This window comes from Lolium rigidum, unplaced genomic scaffold (assembly GCF_022539505.1).
Source record: "Lolium rigidum isolate FL_2022 unplaced genomic scaffold, APGP_CSIRO_Lrig_0.1 contig_12949_1, whole genome shotgun sequence".
NCBI classification, from domain to species: domain Eukaryota; kingdom Viridiplantae; phylum Streptophyta; class Magnoliopsida; order Poales; family Poaceae; genus Lolium; species Lolium rigidum.
This window is the reverse complement of record NW_025899830.1, coordinates 454174-470135: the sequence shown is the minus strand read 5'-3', so window position 1 is coordinate 470135 and position 15962 is coordinate 454174. Positions and strand designations below refer to the sequence as shown.

The following is a 15962-nucleotide window of genomic DNA, read 5'->3' as shown; positions in this document are numbered from 1 at the left end:
TTAACCAATCTTCATCTTTCTCGAGAGCCCTTTTGTACTCCTCAATGTCCTCTTGACTTTCTATTTATATGTCGATGGCCATGGAGAAGTTTCAATCATGCTAGGTAGAGGCGGTATTCTTGCCTCTCCCTGTAACTAGTCATACGTGTTTTATTTAGAGTATTTGCCCACCTCATCTTGTCACAAGTTCCGAATAGGAAGCACCGGGAAATTCTGTGTTGTTCAGCCTATGTTTCAGTTGTATGTGCACACGGATAGCATTTCATGCATATCTTCACGAGCTGCTTTCCTGGAGGTACAAGGAGCAGAACAACATGTGTATCGGGTAAATCCGTTTTGTGCGAAAGTGGGGCAACGTATACAGCTGCGGTACTTCTCAAAACATAGGCGGATCGTTATGTAGCTACAAGGTTGCACTTATGGCTATTGCACCATCTAGAAGGCAACCCCAGCACCCTGGCCATTTTTGCTCTACCTCCGTCTCTGCACATTCTCCAGATGGCTCCCAACTACTTACCCGGAGATCCCCGGTTTATCCTTTGTTCTCATGCACAACCCGACCTGAAGCCTCGCCGACAGAACAATGTATAATCATCTCTGTGCTGCGCGTTCCTGACAGGAAGAGTGGTACAACATCTCGTTGCTCGCGTCGTAGCGCCGGAACATGCCTTTGTACCGGATGATAAATTTCTAGTCAAAATTGAGCTCAAAGTTTGAGGGAGAGGCAGCACTTAAAGTCAAATTTTTGATTAGTAGGAAAGCCAACCGGACTCTTAGTAAGTGCTAGTTGCTCCATGAAGCGAAACACTTGCAAAAACCTTACATTGAAATGCATGAATTCAAATACAAAAACTAAATATTAGAATTAAAGTAAGAGATCATAAAATAGAACAGAGGTAGTTGAAGTTTTCTTATTATTTCGACTGAGTCCACCCACCCAAAAAGATCATCAATATCTCTCCAGGGAATCCTCCTCATCATTTGACTTGGAGTTTTACTCCAGAAGGCAGAAGATATTCTCGGAATACAACATGGAGCTTGGATGGAAAATAATATTTGGAACTTGGAAGTAGCTGTACCGTTGGAAGATATTTTTGAAGTGACAAACCTTGCCGAACATGAGGCTTTGTATCATTTTGTATCCTCTCATATTAGGCTGTGTTGACATGTCTTATGTGGTGGGCTTGTAATATGATCTCCCACCGAGTACTACGAGACGCTCTATCGCCCAGCAGATTACCGGCCCAACAGGGTTGCTCACTTGCTCCTGCAGCCCGTCGCCACGGACCAGAGTTCACTGCTCCCCCAGTCTGATGATTTGGACGAGATGTACGCCTGTGGCATCATGCGGGTGCCACACATGCCCTTCATGTTGTAGTCATTGACGAAGACCGTCAGGTTCGGGTCCAGCTCGCTCGTCGTCTTGAACATTGCGACGGAGATGTCCGCGCTGAGCATGTCCTAGTAGAAGAAGCCAATTCAACATCTCGTTGGTCATGTTGTAGTGCCTTGAATTTCCCTTCTAGGTTGTACCGGGTGAGTGGCTCGTCGATCTGGTACTTCACGACGGAGGACATGCATATGTGAGCCACTCCATCTACCGGGTGAGCCGATGTATTGAAAACTGTTAAGGTCTAAGCTCGATGGCAACACACCAAACGGCTTTAGATCCGATTCAGCTATATTGCTGCAGCTGGATAAAGTTTACAGAGAAGGAAGGAGGAGGGGAAAGAGAGACAGCGCGATACACGCAATTCATCTTCGATGCCCTTCCAGACTGTGCTTCTATTCTTAAGTAGTATCCCATTTAGACATGGGCCTGATGGGTCAGCTCATACAAGGCTTATTAGCCACGGTCGGCACGCAGGCCCATCCTTCTTGGTCCTGCCATACTTGCCTTTGGTCCTCTAGAATGCTTGGTCCTGACAATGCCTCCCGCTGGATTTCCTGCTTGTCCCCAAGCAGGAGCATCAGGAAATTCTTGAATTAACCGGTACTTGTTCTCCCAGGTTGTCCAATGTTCAGGTAAGGAAGTCCAACGTACTTGCACAAATGGTACTGTAGTCTTGCCAACCTGAACATGTTTAGTATCCATAAGGCAGAGTGGTGTAATACCTGAGTTTGGAATGAGGAAGTTCAATGGCAGATCAGAGACAACTTGCTCAGCAGCAGGAATAGCCTTCTTAAGCAAAGAAACATGGACGACTGGATGGATTTGACTTCCAGAGGGCAAGTCTAATTTGTATGCAACAGTACCTACTTTCTGAAGGATTTTGTATGGCCCAAAAAACTTATAACTCAGTTTCTGATTTGACCTGCGCGCTACAGAGGACTGAACATATGGTTGGAGTTTCAAATACACCTTCTCACCAACTGCGAATGAGCGTTCAGTTCTATGTTTGTCCGCCTGGGATTTCATGCGTTGTTGCGCCCTCAAAAGTTGTTGCTGTAGAAGCTTGTTCATTTCAGCGCGGTCCTGGAGCCACATATCCAGATCAGGAACTGAAGTATTGGCACCATCCATAAGACCGAAATGCTTCGGTTTGTAGCCATATAGTGCCTCGAATGGAGTTCTGCCAATCGCAGATTGGAGGGTTGTATTATACCAGTACTCTGCCAACGGCAACCATTTTGCCCACTTCGAAGGACAAGCTTGTGTCATGCATCTCAAATAGGTTTCAACACACTGGTTTAACCTTTCCGTCTGACCATCTGACTGAGGGTGGTAGCTGGAACTCATATTGAGTGTTGTATCTGTGAGTTTGAAAAGTTCTTGCCAAAGGTGTGAAGTGAATACCTTGTCCCGGTCAGAGATGATTGCTTTTGGAAGGCCATGTAATTTATATATGTTGTCAACAAACACTTGGGCGACCGAGAGGGCAGTAAATGGGTGAGCCAAAGGAAGGAAGTGTGCATACTTGGTAAACTTGTCAATGATGACCAATATTGTGTCAAAGCGTTGTGACTTGGGCAGTCCTTCAATGAAATCAAGGCTTATCATACTCCATGCACTGTCTGGTACAGGAATGGGCTGTAGCAGTCCCGGAGCCTTGGTATTCTCATGTTTTGCTTGTTGGCAAACTGCACACTTGGAAATGTACTCTTGAATTTCTTGTTTCATGTGAGGCCAAGAGAAGAGGGCCCGCACTTTGTGGTAAGTGGCATTGACTCCACTGTGGCCGCCAATTGCACTATTATGCAGTGCTAGTAAAATTGCTTGTTTGGCTTCAGTTTGGTTCCCTAGCCACACACGCCCCTGATATTTTATTATGCCATTGTCCAAAGAATATCCTTGATTGTTTGGACTTGTAACACTGAGTTCCGTTAACAATGCCTTAGCACTTGGGTCTTGCGAATAACTATCAACAATCACTTCAAGCCATTTTGGTTGGCTGACAGACACAGCTGCAAGCCCATGAGAAGGCACTTTCCTTGATAAGGCATCTGCGGCTCTATTAGTGCTGCCCATTTTGTACAAGACTTTGTATTGAAGACCAAGCAATTTCAGAAAAGCTTTGTGTTGAATGCCATTAGTTAGGTGTTGGTCCTCTAAATGAATTAGGCTGCGATGATCAGTGTATATATCAAATGGACGATGTTGCGGATATGACTTCCATTTGTCCACTTGCGAGAATGATGGCAAGACATTCCTTTTCATATGTAGAGAATCCCTTAGCCTTAGTACCCAGGGCTTTGCTTAAATAAGCGATGGGATGACCAGTTTGCTGCAACACCGCTCCAATGCCAACATCAGAAGCATCAGTTTCTAGGGAGAATGGCTTACTGAAATCCGGTAATGCCAACACAGGCGCATTAATAAGTGCTTCTTTCAAAGTCGAAATGCTTGTTGTGCTTGGTGGAGACCGGATAAATGGAATATTCTTTTTGAGCAACTCCGTTAATGGCTTGCCGATCGAGCCATAATGTCGAATAAACTTGCGATAATACCCCGAGAGGCCTAAGAATCCCCGAGCTGCTTCACGTTTGCAGTGCCGGCCAATCACGAACTGCTATGATTTTACTTGGGTCTGTTGCAACCCCAGATGCACTGATGATATGCCCCAAGTATTCTAGACTTGGTTGGGCAAACGAGCATTTTGACTTTTTGATGTATAGCTTGTTGTCTTGTAACAGCCTGAATACTTCAGTTAGATGCTCTTGGTGTGCCTCAAGTGTCTTGCTGTAGACTAGTATGTCATCCATAAATACTAAAACACTCTTGCGCATCAGAGGAGCAAAAATATCATTCATAGCAGCCTGGAATGTGGCTGGTGCGTTGGTCAAGCCAAAAGGCATGACCTTGAATTCCCAATGACCATGATGAGTCCGAAAAGCTGTCTTATACTCATCTCCGGGTACTACTCTGATCTGATGATAGCCTGAGCGCAAATCCAATTTAGTGAACCACTGGGCGCCAGCTAGTTCATCTAATAGCTCATCTACAATGGGGAGAGGGTATTTATCTTTGACTGTGATAGCATTGACGTGCCGATAGTCTACACAGAATCTCCATCCACCATCCTTCTTTTTTACTAATAATACAGGAGAAGAATACGGGCTGTGGCTTGGTTGAATTATCCCTCTGCTGAGCATTTCTTTGATCTGCTTTTCAATCTCATCCTTTTGGGTGGGGTTGTACCTGTACGGCTTCCTATTAACAGGAGTTGTTGCTGGAAACAATTGTATTCGATGGTCGAAGGGTCGATGAGGAGGTAATGTGGTTGGTTCTTGAAAAGCTGCATCATTGGCTTGCACCAATGTCTCAATAACTGGTGGCACATGCTCCTTTGGTTGTTTTGGTTCAGATAACGTTAACTGAATGAGTTGCGCCACCCCTCCATTCTTGACAAGACCTTTCAACTGTTTCGAAGTTAACTTGGGACAAGAGGTAGTGTTGTCTCTGATGCCTCTCAAGGTTATGCGCTGACCATTGTGCTTGAACCTCATTTTTTTGCGTCTCCAGTCTAACCACATTTGAGGGTGCTCTTCTAGCCACTCCATTCCAAGAATCATATCATAACATGGTAAGTCCAACACTCGAACGTCGGTGGAGAACACTGAACCACCACTAGACCACTGAAGTGATGGAACTAAAGAATCACTTATCATGCGCTGGCCATTAGCAACTTTGACTCGCACTGGTGTCATAGGCTGCACAGTACAATTGAGCTTCTCAACAAGAGACTGACTAATGAAGTTTGCATCACTTCCCGAGTCTACTAGAATGAGTACATGCTGCTTGTCGATGAATCCCTGCAGTCTGATTGTCCTTTTTCCTTGAGTACCTGCCATGGCACAATCAGAGATGACCGTCAAATCGTCTTCTTCTGTGTTGGAATGTTCAGACTCACTTTCAGCAGAATTGCTATCAGACTCAGTGCCAGACGACTGAAGAGCATTACAAAGATCTTCCATCACAGAAAGAGCGATGGTCTTTGGGCATTTATGACCTGGAGAGTATTTGCCTCCACACTTAAAGCATTCACCCTTGGCGCGGCGTTGAGCTTTCAAAGACTCAAATTTATCTGTCAGTTTGCCCGAATGAGTACTCTTTGTCTGCTCATGGTGATTTGCATCAGCCGGAGTAGTACCAACAATGCCTTTGCCTGCATTATTGTGCCAACGCTTCGGTTCATATTTGTGAGAAGACCGCCGAGAATAATGGTCCAGCTGAGATTCCTGCAGGAGGGCAAGAGTAACAGCCGCATCAACTGTCCTCGGTTTATGCAGAATAATAGGTGCACTAATTTCTCTTTTCAAGCCCTTCAAGAATTTGGCTACGAAGAAGGTATCATCAAGGGTATGATTGTGGACTAATAGTTTATACATCAATAGCTCAAACTCTCTATAATAGGAGTCTACATCAGAGGTTTGTCTAATGTCCAAAGTTTCACTCATATCTGTGAAATATAAGTCCTTGCCAAATTTTGCGCAAACTGCGATGCAAAGTGCCACCCAACTGTCTATATCATGTTGGGCCTCATAGGTATTTAACCATAAGGCAGCAGTGCCTGTGAAATGCAGTGTGGCATATGGGGCTTTATAGTGGTCAGGGACAGTGAACATTAGGAAGTATTTCTCACATTTTTCTTTCCATATTTTGGGATGGGAACCATCAAATTTAGGGAAGGATGTCTTAGGCATACGAAATTCATGATTAAAATCTCTATCACTCCTATCATGCTGAACCCTAGCATTCTGGTAGTGTGGCCTAGCAGGGTGATCAGAAGTAGAATCAAGATCAAAAGTAACTCTGGGCAATTGTAACGCACCATTGCCCAGGGATTGCTCTGGAGTTGTCGAAACTCGCTGAGCAATACCCTGATTTGTTGTTGCAGCACGGCGCCCATCTGGGCCAGGGTTCTCACGGGCTGCAGCAGGTGTGGACATCTCAAGAGTAGTGATACGCGCGCCCAACCCTTCCAGTGAAGTACTCATCGACTGAACAGAGGCGTCGATAGCCGGTTGCCAGTCCTGCACTTCCACCATCGTGTTGAGGATGCGATCTTGTGTGGCCCGCATCTTGTCGGTGTTCGTACGAATCTCCCGACACGCCATGGTGTTTTGCGCTGCCGCCGCAGCTGCCTTGTCCGCTGCCGCAGCTGCCTGCTGAGCGGAAGCCGCCGCCTGCTCAGAGTGGGTTTTGAGGTCGACGATGCTGCACTTGAGTTCGGTGATATTATCGGTGTTCCCCTTAATCGCCACCATGATATCTTTCATCTGCGCGGTCAGGTCGGAGACAGTTATCTCGACCGCCGCCGTCGCTCCCTCTAGGATCGTCATGCGCTGCGTCAAATTAGGCTTCCCCGTGGTGTGAACTCCGAGTAAATCCGACCCAGCTCAGGTACACTTTCGTGTTTTGTGTCGATTTGCAAGCAAATCAACACCTTTCGCCCTGGTTTTACGGATCTACCAAGAGAATCGATCACACGGCAACAAGAGAACCCAAACTGCACAGTCAGACAAAGGGTCGAACAGGTTATCTGCGCAAAAAAAAAAACTGGCGATTTTTTTGTTGGGTATTTTTTTTTTCTGGATACGATCCAAGGATCGGTAGCTCTGGATACCAACTGTTAAGGTCTAAGCTCGATGGCAACACACCAAACGGCTTTAGATCCGATTCAGCTATATTGCTGCAGCTGGATAAAGTTTACAGAGAAGGAAGGAGGAGGGGAAAGAGAGACAGCGCGATACACGCAATTCATCTTCGATGCCCTTCCGGACTGTGCTTCTATTCTTAAGTAGTATCCCATTTAGACATGGGCCTGATGGGTCAGCTCATACAAGGCTTATTAGCCACGGTCGGCACGCAGGCCCATCCTTCTTGGTCCTGCCATACTTGCCTTTGGTCCTCTAGAATGCTTGGTCCTGACAAAAACCTTGTCAAATTGTGTGCTTTATGTTGGGGGTATGTGAAGAGATTTCGTATTAATGATATCGGATTTGACAACTCTTAAGGGTCACCCATATATCTATCTACTAGATTAGTACTTTGTCCTTCATGCAGCCTGTATATGATTTTGATACTCCGGATTTGAATGGGGTTCATCTGGGATTCCATATGGTAGAACGTACTTCATAAGTAATTGGATCTGTGATGCATACATTGTACCCTTTGTTGCATATCCCTATGTTTGAAATTAGTTGTTGTAGAACTGTATTGGAACAAAGGAAGTAGCTTTTAAGAAATGATGCACTTGAGAATATTTAAAGTAAAACTAAGTTTGTATCCATCATTGATACAAAGGAGGGGGTGTTCTTCCATTTTGAAGTAAAATGAAAAAAGCTATATTAAATTTTTCTGGGGTTGCTTGAAATTCATAGGTTCTCATCTGTAAAATAAAAAATAAAAACAGGTACTAAAGTACACCCCAATTGATTTTATCTCGTCATTTTATTTATCATGTCTTGCACCTGTTTTCTTTTCACTAGTAACATAATGATTTAAAATTACTGTGTGTTTAATACATATGCACTTTATTCAAAGGACACATAAGATATGATTTCACCTAACGCAATTGAAGGTTTTGATCTACCCATTTCGTACTTACAACTCTTTTTATGTAGCTTTTTTACCAATTATCTAACATCTTCCATTAATAAAATCAACCAATCTTCTGCTTTTCCTACCCCCTTTGTACTCATCTTCGTCTTCTCGATTGACTATTTATATCTCAATGGCGATGGAGAAGTTTCAGCAATTCTACGTAGAGGTCGTCTTCTTGCTGTTCTTGTGTCTAGTCATTAGTGTTTTATTGGGAGCATTTTCCCCTTATCTAGTCACAATTTCGGGGTAGGAAGCACCGGAAAATATTGCGTTATTGCGACTATGTTTTCTTTGAATATGCACATGCATAGAGTTACAGCGACGTGTTGACACGGTGCGGTTCTTGACTATCCTGGAGCGGAAAAAGATATGTATCCAGTAAGTCTGTTTGGCCGGTAATGCGTACAGTTGTACTACCACTCGTTCCACTTGGGAATCCTCATGGAGCTAGGGTCTCGCACGTTCGCACCAAGGTGTCACGCGCTATCTTCTGCAGCTTGTCACTCGGGCCTTTTCTATCGAGCTCTGCCTCCGGATCAAGCTACAGGGTTCACGAATCGCGACTTTTTTTTTTGCGAGGAAACCACTGATTGGATTAAAGCTCAGAAACTACAGAGAGGGACAACACAAAGATGAAAAATACAGAACGGTCCTTCTGCAACTCGATGTCACCAGCGACGGAGCAGGATGTGCCGATGGTGCGCCGCCGCTGCATCTCCACACACGCCTTGGATTGCAAGATGTCCTCCTGAATGTGCATGTTAAATGTACTGCTATAAAAGCTTGAACTCACAATGCAGGATCCTATTGAGGGTTCACGGAGTCGTTTTTTGTTCATCTTCGAGCACAGAGCCCTACGTCAATCTTTTGGGCACACGCCAACATTGGTCGCATGGACATCAAAATTTGTCGTAAAAAAAAAACATCCGTGAAAATAAACAACAACAAAATGGGTTTCCCCTTCACCAGCACACTTGCAAAAATATCACCATGCACTAAAATGCACAAATTGGTTAACTCATGCTTGAAATATAGGTACAGACCAAGTGTGCTGCTAGCTGGTTTTATCGTTTTATATATCTACGTGTAACTAACTAGTCAGATCGCTAGTACTCCGTAATTCATCATACAGTGGGATAAAACGGAACACCGCTTCGTCTTCTGCGAACCTGTTTTGGCGAGCGTCATAGATGATAGTTTCTTGCTCCTTGTTAATGGTGTTGCCTCGCCTACCGCGTGGCGGTGCTGATGCGTGAGGCAATGAGCCTTTGCGGACTGCACCAGGCATTGAAGGCAAAGGCAGCGGCACCCGCCCTCATCAGCATTACCATTGCCTTCGCTAGCTCCTGCGTCAACTTCCACCAACCACGCTGGCGCAATGGGCAAAGGATGGCCGTTTCACAAGACCAAGAATAACCAACAGGCTAGCTCGTCACGCGATGGCAAGAAAAAGGAGCAGGACCGCCTCAATATCCCGATGGATCACGCGCGCAAGTTGTTCAACGAGGACCGCGCGGTGCCCTTGCCGGACGTCAACCTGCCAGCGGTTTGGCTCCTCAAATCGTGGCGGGAACTGGTGCCTCCGGTGCCACGCGAGGGCCAGGAGCGGCGCGGCGAGATCCGCTGCCGCTGCTTCATCCTCCCGCCGGATCCGCATGAATATTTTTCTTTGGACATTGACTCGTTCAACTAGCAGACGTTCACCACGTGGGAGTTTGACCCATGCAACCGAGCAGGCTACCTAGGCGACATGGGCTTCTTCAATCGGGAGGGATGCATCGTTCTAGACAATGACGAGGAGGAGGACAGACACGGGGACCACATCGATGACCCCTTCAACAACGTCGGGGCGCCTGCTCTGTCCTTCGGTGTGAACCCGGAGGTCAAGCCAGTGGACTCATGGACGAAGAGGCCATCGATCAGAAGCCATCTGGACGAGCTCGCGCAGTGGCATGGTTTCGCTGTCTAGCTGCGGGACTGTGCTGGCTCAGGGCAAACCGGTGACCCTCCGGTCATCCCTGGGCACATCCAGGCTGCCACCTCCTCTCATGCCTATGGCACCACCACCAACCCCTCCCCCACACCGGCATTGCCCTCGCCGCCACCACATCCGACTCTGTAATGTTCATGGCATTGTTCGCCTCCAGTCTTCCTCGACCTCGTCGACAATAACGATGAGGAGTAGGCGGCCACAGCGAGGACCCTAGATAATTTTTTACTTTTAAGTATTTTTTTGGCACTAGATAAATTACTTTTGTACTAATAAAAAGTATTATTAAAAAATGTAACATGCTGCTAGATAGACCTCGACCCAAACAAACAAGCCCTAAAAAATAGCTGTTTTTGTGTCAACGATCCGATCCAGACACACGCAAACGGACGCTTTCCGTACCCAAAATATGTCCTGCAGCTCTCGCTGTTACTGTACTGAGGTCACATATGCCTAAACATAACCTGCAAATTTGGCTGGGTTGAAGGCTTGAAGCTACAGATTACTGTGTATGATGACCACGACGCCAATTTAGCCTGTTGTGCTGACAATGCCGATGAAAGCAAGCCCGGACCGTTAAATGGCACATACTGCTTTGTCACACTTTTCGTTTACGTCTGTTTAGCTCGAAAAACGCTGAACCAAACGGCCCCTATACGTGTAATTACATGAATCGTCAAGGTATGGTATATGTTGTACAGTATGGTACAGTACCTTAAATCTTTGCACAGTTTGCACAAAGATTAAGATTGGACCGGATCAGATCAACAGGTTACGCGCGGCGCCGGGCAAGCTTCACCTTAAGGCGAGCTGCGGGCGGTAGAAGAGGAGCGGATGTGATACAGTCAGGCAGGGGGGGGGGGGGGGGGGGGGTAGACACGTGATGTGTGGAGAAACCATCTGCCTCAGAAGGTTCTTTTGGATACTTATTATGGATCCTATAATTTGCTGACCTTAAAAATTCGTATTTCCAGCACTTCAAAAGTCTAGAAAAAAATACGGGTAGAGCACACTTATTTATTAGTACATAATTTTACAAAAAAACGTGACCTTCAAATTAATGAGCCTTTAATAAGTATATATACCTTATATTTATAAAAACACCGAGATATGATTTCACCAACTATGACTGAATGTATTATTTTTGTACTTCAGTTAAGTACTTTGGACGTGTCTCGCTTACCAAACATCCATCCTAGTTCCATTACTGAAACCAATAATCTCCTTTCCGGTAGCGTCCCTTTCCCCCTCCTTACATCACCCTCAACTCACTATTTATATCTCCATTGCAATGAACAAGATTCAATCATGGTGTGCAGAGATCATCTACTTCTTATCTTGTGACAAGGCATATGCGTTTTATTCAAAGAATTTGCCCCTATCTTGTCACAAGGTTGGAATAGGAAGCGTTGGGAAATATTATGTTACCGATCCTACCTCGTTTTGTTTGCAAGTGCACATTGTTCCCACGAGATCCCTGCATTGCGTAGGCTGATTTTTCAGCCAATCAACCCACCCTTCGCTGACGAGACGTAGACGATGTATCATGCTAGGACATTGTGTCTTCACGGTTGGAGGATACGGCGAGGGATATTTTCTCCCAACATGGGTGGCAGCGTGAACTTCAGCTAGACCCACCTAGCTAGTTCTTGTTACTGTTCGTTCGACTATGTTTTATCTTTGAACCCTTATTGTGTGGTTTTGTAACGGATTCGTGTGCGGCTGTGTGCATCTTAGTTATGCAGAGGCCGGGTCTATTGCGCAAGTAATAAAGAGCCCATTTTCGAAAAATTGTACCCTGGATTACTCTAAAAGGAACTTCGGCACATGGCAATTTGTTTTGCCAGGCTTCTTTTTTCCAGTGCTGCCGCGAAGCATCACGGAAATGCAAGTTGCGACCACTATATGTAGAACAAGTGATCGATTCAGGGGAGTTGGTTGGGTAAACAGGTGACTAGAGTGGAATAGCCACCGCCTCGGATCGACATATATACACTATATAAAAGACAATCAATTTACACACCCCATATTCACTCACGCACTGTAGATAGGCTATTTATCCTCTCCTTGCTCCAGTCATCGTGCGACGCGTTGATTCTTTTTTTTTTCCAACTCTTGATTCAGTCGATCGGTTCTATTTTGCTTCTCCTTTCCTATGGGAGGTGTTACCGGTTACCGGTTTCTAATTTTTTTTCCTTTGATCTCTTCCGGTGATTGCTGCCGCTTACAGAGGTGGGTTCCTTTGACACGTTCTCTGCATACGTGTCCCTTTTTCTGCCTTTCCTATAGGCTTCGTTTAAATATTTTTTCCCATCCCTCTCCTCATGGGTCTTTCTGGAAAAACTCGAGGGCGGCTACACCGTACAACGAGAGAAGGGGCGGAGGGGAAACCCATCATGCCAACCGACGGTGATGGTGGCGGGCACCAGCAGAGGCATAACGGAGTCCGCAGCTTCCACCAACTGAAGGGAGGGAGGCAGGCGGACGTGGCGGAGACCGTCGCATACACCGATGGGAATCGAGACGGATCCATTGGAGGGACAGAGGCCACGGCGTCCACAGGCGGCAAAGGGAGGCGGCGACGCCTCACCTTCACCTCAGAATTCCAGCCTCTTTAGAGGGCCTGGCGGTCTCTCTACCACCACCACCACACAACCCTCGTGGCCGCCTCTGGTCCCAGGGAACCCTCCAACGACATGGTTTTCATGCCTGCCAGATGGTGAGATTGCATCGTTCCTTTATCTCCTACTGTTTATGTTTATGAGCTAGCTCTGTGCAAGCATATATCAGATGCCATCTGTGTTACTTCAATGGAAGCTACTGTAGTTAGTTGCCTTCAAGGACGCGGTGGAGTTTCATCTTTATGCCTCCATGCGGTTCCCTATATTGGAGCGCTGGCCTTCTTGAAGATCTGGACGAATTCACGGCCCTGGATGTCGCTCTTGCAGGTGGCAAGTGAAGCACTGCTCCCGTGGCCGTGATGTGCAGGAACTTTACCGGTACAAGCATCTTCAGTGTAGCAGAAGCTGCGTATGGTTCTGCTGACCTGGACATTTCCCTCGAGAAGCTAGATGCAGCCTGCACATCTTATTGGTTTTTCAGTGGGTTGTCTCCTCTGGGTTTTCAGCCTGCACAGCTGGGATTACTCATTTGTGAACCGACTCATTTTTTTGTCAAATCCCCTTAATTCGGAGTTTACAACAGTCTTAAGCAGAGCCCAGGTAGAGGTACGCATCCGACTCCATAATTTTCATCATTCATCTCCGATCTCACCACATGGAAGTTTGCGAATTCTAATTTCTGTAACTTGGGTCTATTTCATAAGATCTGGTATAGTTGTGTATGTTGCTAAATGCCAAGATGTGTGTTTTCAACTTATTTTGGTTGCATAGGACATCAAGAAAATTTGTTGATTATTTGGTTGAAACATATGTTGCAGAGGCTGAAGCGATTACTGCTACTTAAGCTGTTGTAAGGCCCAGACAAGTTAATGTGAGATGGGGCATTCAGTTAAAAGAGAGCAGTCTCCAGATGCCATACCGAACGTGAAAGTGTTGCACTGTAAATGAGATTGCAGAAGTGCAGAGGGAATATTTCAAGTGTACCAAGTGTCGTGAAGCTTAAAGATCTGATTATGATATTCGTTGATCTACACCGTCAATTTGGTGGCCTAATGGGCAGAAATATTTGACAAGTATGGTTCTCCCTCAACAGCGGGAGACATTGCGTGAGTATCTTATTTTATCTTTGTAGTCTATGATTCAGTTTTTCCTCTCTTTCCTCTTATGAGGATTTTGTAATATATGTTGGATACACGAACTGCAAAATCAGTTCTTCACTAAGAACTGCTAATTCTCTTGACGTGTTGATCACATCAGTTGTACATTCAGCATGCAATGGCCTTTATTATCTTTTTTCGTGCGTGAGTATCTTTGATTGTTCCTTTTCTTTTATGAATCTTTCAAGATGCTTTGCATTTGAAGTCGGGCCACCATCAGGAGCAACAAGGTGTATCCTGAATATCAAATTGTTTCATCTCTTCTACTGTAAACCCATTTTTTTTAAATCTTTAGCATAAACTAATTTTGTGCTGCATAAAAATAATCCAACTCCATTTGCCCCTAGCGGCTTGATATGTGCATTAAGCTTCTTTGAATCTCTAATTATTCTCCTTATCTCATATGTATCTTCCTAACATTTCAATTAGATTGACCGTGGTCAGCATAGTTTTGGAGACTATTAAACCGTGAGCATATTATTTGGCCTTTCTTTATTTTTAAAAAGTAATGCCAAACTTGATGTACGATTCATGTAAATTACCTGTTACAATACATTATTTCCTGAATGTTTTGATTTCTGTGGCAAGATTTCTACAACTACAAAATCAGATTAATTATTTCATTTTTACTACAATGCTCTTTCTCTGGAATCATGTAAATATTAGAGTTTATCTTTCTTTTCTTGCATTTAGTTCTTACAATTCACTTGCTTTTAACTACTACTTCAAACCTAAATTTCTATAATTGCCTCTTCCCTTACTGTAGAGAAGCACTATGTGCTATAGGTTTTGGTGGAAGAGAAGGAATCATGTGCATCAATGGACATGCCTATTGGTTTTCTGTAGTGAAAAACTGATCCATGTAATGAGTATAACTGTTGAAATGACAAGAAGAAGCTGATCAACAGGGCTAGGCCAGCACAGCCATCAACCAGCAACACAGAAAAACCAACCAGCTACAGAAAAAGCTCCAATGGCTTCTCAACCTGACGATGCTCCAAATACAGTAGAAGACAACAGAACTTCAGATGCCACACGAGGAGGGATATCATAGAAAAGCCCGACTCAGATGGAGACGAGGTCAGTGCAAACTATAGTTATCCCATTCATTTAACTCCCAGCAGCCACAACTTATGAGGCACACAATTACAGCGCAAAGCATATCGACTAAAGCTATTATTTTCATTTAACGATGTTAGCTCTGCATCTGAAAAGAAGAAGAGGAAGGCATCAACTTCCGCATCAACCAAGAAACAAGTCAGGAAAGCGCTCTTCCCACAGAAATAAGGATCTTGGTAGTTGCCGTAAGCATGAACTTTAAACGGTGGTTATCAGCAGGTGTGCTAATATAACTTTACTTTCTTTTATGTTCTCACCGCAGGTTTTTAAACGGTTCAGACCAACATGAAGGAGAGAAGATCGGCTCGGCTAGGACGGATATTTGTAATATATATTATGGGACTACCAGCTACTCTAGAGTGCTTGTGTCTTTGATGTGTAATATTTGGTACCTACTACCCAGCTATGCCCTAAGACGTACCACCGTGTATATTTGCATGCCTGCTTCTCCAAGGCTATCTACTGTCGTGTATAACTACACAAACTGCTAGGAAAAGTTTTACTTGCAATGCTCTCACTCTTCTGCACGTAGAGCGACACTTTGAATCACATGGCTTTGTATGCCACCATCCAACTCTTCTCAAAACATGTCTTAGTATATCAAACCCCCTGCTATTGTATACATCAGAAACTATTTAGCAACTATATATTCAGCCAATGTTTTTATCTTCTACTAACAACATACAAGCCCAACTCAACCATACCACTTAAACAAGAACCTCCACACTTTAGATGTTACTCCACGGGCGCGGCGTGCCGCCGCGCCAATGCCTCCTAGTATGCATGTATGTAGAACTAACTAGTTGGATTGCTGCCTTCTAATCATGGGCAGGGCTGAAAACCCGCAGTCGACGTACGCGCCAACATTTTACCGGAGATATACCTGTGTGAGCGCCGGAGACACGCTGCCTAAATAATTCGGCGCCTGTTTTATTGTGCTTTCTTACCAGTGTTGTGCTTTCTGAAGGATCATATTTAGCTGTTTGATTGAATGAGTGCACTGTCGTCTCAAAAAGGTAAAGAAAAGG

General features: G+C 44.9%; 1 long non-coding RNA gene across 3 annotated transcripts; it reads left to right on the top strand.

Moving 5' to 3' along the window:
• Positions 1-12549: 12549 nt before the first annotated feature.
• LOC124680324 lies at positions 12550-15443 on the top strand. 3 transcript variants are annotated; one of them, XR_006995485.1, is made up of 4 exons: positions 12550-13264; positions 13477-13764; positions 14582-15119; positions 15197-15443. It is a non-coding gene; the product is annotated as an uncharacterized LOC124680324 (long non-coding RNA). The 3 variants fall into 3 exon arrangements; XR_006995486.1 differs by having other exon boundaries at positions 12550-13764; positions 14724-15119; XR_006995484.1 differs by lacking the exons at positions 12550-13264; positions 13477-13764 and having other exon boundaries at positions 13783-15119.
• The last annotated feature ends 519 nt before the right edge of the window (positions 15444-15962 follow it).